Source organism: Schistocerca cancellata, chromosome 6 (genome assembly GCF_023864275.1).
Source record: "Schistocerca cancellata isolate TAMUIC-IGC-003103 chromosome 6, iqSchCanc2.1, whole genome shotgun sequence".
Lineage (NCBI taxonomy): Eukaryota > Metazoa > Arthropoda > Insecta > Orthoptera > Acrididae > Schistocerca > Schistocerca cancellata.
The window spans coordinates 244,504,962-244,509,239 of NC_064631.1; positions in this window are offsets into that span (position 1 = coordinate 244,504,962).

The following is a 4,278-nucleotide window of genomic DNA, read 5'->3' on the forward strand; positions in this document are numbered from 1 at the left end:
CAATAGGAACTTTTGTATTGTGGCGCTACAGAAGAATGCTGAAGATTATATGGGTAGATCACGTAACTAATGAGGAGTTACTGAGCAGAATTGGGGAGAAAATAAGTTTGTGGCACAACTTGACTAAAGGAGATATCTGTTGATAGGACACTTCTGAGACATCAAGAAATAATCGATTTCGTCTTGGGTGGAAGTGTGGAAGGTAAAAATGGTGGAGGAAGACCAGGGATAAATACAGCAGGCAAGTTCAAAGGGATATGGGTTGCAGTAGTTAGTCGGAGATGGATAGTCTTGCACAGAATAGGGTAACATGGAGAACTGCATCAAACCCGTCTTAGGGCTGACGATCACAACAAAAAAAATCAGTATATGATTATTGCACTACAAATTGAGGAAATGTACGCAGTTCGCTTTAATGTGAAATCATTTGAATAATATAACCATTGGCTGTAATATACTGACGCGTCCCCGTTACTTGCGGACAGGACATGAGCAACAATGAAGTTTTAAGAAGTGAGAGAGTGCAGAAGGCTTCTTCAGTTGCTTAGGAGAGGTTATTGGAAAGGAAAGGATTGTTATCGGACTAGAAAATATTCAGACATTTACTGTTTAAAGAGTTAAACAGTTCCAATCACATTTACAGGACGAAGCAGAACTCCACCAATAAACTTTCAGAGTTTTTTCAAGGGATACCTTCTGAGGCTTTTAGCATGGGAAACCCACGATCTCCCGCAGCTCTTCAGAGAGTAATTGCATTTCGTTTGGTTTTTTGTCCCGGGTAGATTTTTTATCTGAATTGCACTGAAAATAGCGCACAGCAGCGCAAATACGGACGGTGTTGTTGTTGTTGACAGTAATAATGCCCTCTGTATTTATCTCCTTCAGGCCTGCATTCAGTAGTGCTCAGTTCTGCCTGGGGTTTGTTTCTGAGGCAGCCTCACTTATGCAAGAAAATTGGTACATGGTGGTATACATAGGTTTACTGATGAAGAGTCAGCCGATATGCAACTTGTATACGAGTTCAGTGAGTGCACTGGAAAGACGGTACAACGACGCTATAGTGAGCAGTTCCTACGACGATGGCAACCACATAACGGTACTCTTACATTTATCTGAGGTTTGTTGCATTTCTGTGATTATTTGTTGCACGTTTTGATAACTAGGTGCTATAGGCTTCACTATTGTGAAGATATTTTCACAGAAAGATGAGTGATTGCGGTAACAAATAGAATAAACAATAGTTACATTATTGCGCTGTAGCAAGGTGCGGAAGACCGTGGATCCGCTTTACCAAAATACAGAACCTACGTGAATATTCTACTACTCACAATAAAGTACTTGGCAGAGGGTTCAATGAACCAACTTCACGCTGTCTCTCTACCGTTCCACTCACGAACGGCGCGCGGGGAAAACGAGCACCTAATTTTTTCTGTGCGAGCCCTGATTTCTCTCATTTGATCATGATGATCATTTCTTCCTATGTAGGTGGGTGCCAACAGAATGTTTTAGCAATCGGAGGAGAAAACTGGTGATTGAAATTTCATGAGAAGATCTCTTCGCAGCGAAAAACAACTTTGATTTGGTGATTGCCACTCCAATTCACGTATCACGTCTGTGGCACTATCTCTCCTATTTCTCGATAATACAAAATTAGCTGCCCTTCTTTGAACTTTTTCGATGTCATCCGTCAGTGCTTATGTAAAGAACGTAGCCGAAGTATCTGGTGTTTCATGATGTACCATACCGAAGACTTATCCCGCATAACAGGTGAGAGGGGGAGTATCAACCGCTAAATCACAACGAGGATGAAAGTGTTTGTAGAGTGATTGTGACAGTCGGTGGATTGTGACGAAAATTAAGAGGACGACAGCTGCAAAAGCCACTGCAGAATTGAATGTCGCACTCGTGAACCCTGTCAGCACCAAAACAACTCCAAGGAAGTTCCATAGACAGGGAACTGCACGCCGAACTGGAATTCTGGAACCACTGATCAGTGATGCGAGTGCTTGTAAACGTGGCGACTAAGCCATAAAACCTATCTTTGGAGCAATGGAAGGAAATCATTTGGTCGGACGAGGCGTGTTTTACATTATTTTCAACCTCTGAGTGAGTTCAAGTCCCAGGAGCGAAATATGGCTGGAGTTCGATGATGATTTGGGTGGCTACATCATGGTATTAATTGGGCCTCATGGATGCTCTGCAAGATCGCGTCACTGCCAAGGACTATGGCCGAACAGGTCCAACACACGACGTAATGTTTGGTTCCCAGTGGTGATGGTATGTTCCAAGTTGACAGGGTATCTGTTCAGACAGTTGGCATCGTCCAATACCCGTTTTGTGAGCACTAGGATGAATTTTCGCATCTTACCTGGCCATCACAGCCACCAGATATAAATATTATAGAGCATTTATCATCTGCTTTGGAGAAAAGAGTGGGTGATGGTATCCACCTCTATCATCGTTACATGAAATTACCACTATGCTGCAGGAAGAAAGGTATAACATTCCCTTGGAAACCACATAGGACCTGTATTTATCGAATTCGAGACAACTGGAAGCAGTTTTGAATGCCAACCGTTTTCCTACGTGATTAGGCATGGCTCTGTGTCGTGTTTTAGGTCTTCCATATTTTTATTCACGCCCTGTACACGTTCGCTAATAGAGACAAGTGAAAACTTTTGTTATATGGCACACAGACAAGGACAGTCAATACTCCTATTTCTCTAAGGCAGTTGCAAGCTGCAATGGAATTTATTCTTCCTTGCAGCTTGTTTACTGCTGCATGACACTTCGTTTCACTTGTGAACTCAGGGTTGTAAGGGTACGCTTCCAATCTTCACCTGTTGTACTGAGCACTAGAAACTTCCAACCTCATTGGAGTTAGCTTTCAAATTCGTGTGGCCTGGTGGCAAAGATTCCACTTCTTCCCAAGTTTCTTCTTAACTTATATCCAGTATATGTAATCTAGTTTGATATAAGCACAACGAAGAAAAAAAATTACCCCCAGGAGACAACACGCTAATATCATGTGATACCACATTTACAAGGGCCTAAAATCAGTGAATTTTCTACAGGTATGCCATATGCAGCTGACGCCATTCGCCGCAGAGCTACCATATTGCGAATGTTGATTAGAAAGTTTCATCCGCCGTTCAAAACAGTCCCAGATATTTTCCGTGGTTTATCCCTCGCAATAGCAAGGGGCGGGCTTACTTTGTGTTTACTTTTAAAAAATGTTGTAATCTATTCAGTTACTTTGAAATTTTGAAAAAAAATTGTTGTTTCCAATACATTCTCCTACCTGGTTACATAAACGTTTAAAATTTTTTCAGTCGAACTTAACCCGAAAATTTAAGTCATGAACATTCTAATCAGTATTCAATATTTTCAGGTTGAGGTCCTTACTGACACATCAGTATCTGTTTATGTTGTGAGTAAAAGTCAACCACAATTAACAAAATTTGGGTCTCTTAAATTTTTTTTAGGGTGAGCTTAAAGTACCCTTCGCTTGGTGGTACACATTACTGAAAATGTGTTGATGTCGGTAAGAGTTGATGTTATGGACCATATTAACACATCAGTACCTCTCAAACAATATGTTGTTAATATAAGTCAACAAAAATTATCGAATTTACTTTTTTATGTGGGCCTTAAGTACCCCCCTTGACAACGCAGATTATGAAAAATGCTTTGGTATCGCTAGGGTTAAGACATGGTGCTTGATGTTCAACAAAGCAGGCACGTATGTGGATTGCACTCCAAGGCTCTTGTCATTAGGGGAGGCTAGCGAGTCCACAGCGTACTACTCAGTGAAAATGTAGAGCGAAGGAAAACACTTGGTCAACGAAAGTGTTCAAATAAATATCTGGCTTCATGTTTAAGTTAATCTGATTAAGTGGGCCAAAGTCATGGTATGAAACCACCACCAACACATCACAGATAGCCTGAACTTAGCCCTATACATACCGCAGGATAAACGCCCGCTGCACGATTTATAATAATAATGCATGTGGCTAGGCCAGGAGCCCCACCTGCAGAGGGCACGGACGTTTGGTGCAACGTCTTTCTAGTTGACGCCACTTGGGTGACTTACGTGTTGATGAGGATGAAATGATAATTAGACAATACAACAATAAAAAAGGTTCAAATGGCTATGAGCACTATGGGACTTAACATCTGCGGTCATCAGTCCTCTAGAACTTAGAACTACTTAAACCTAACTAAACTAAAGACATCACACACATCCATGCCCGAGGCAGGATTCGAACCTGCGACCGT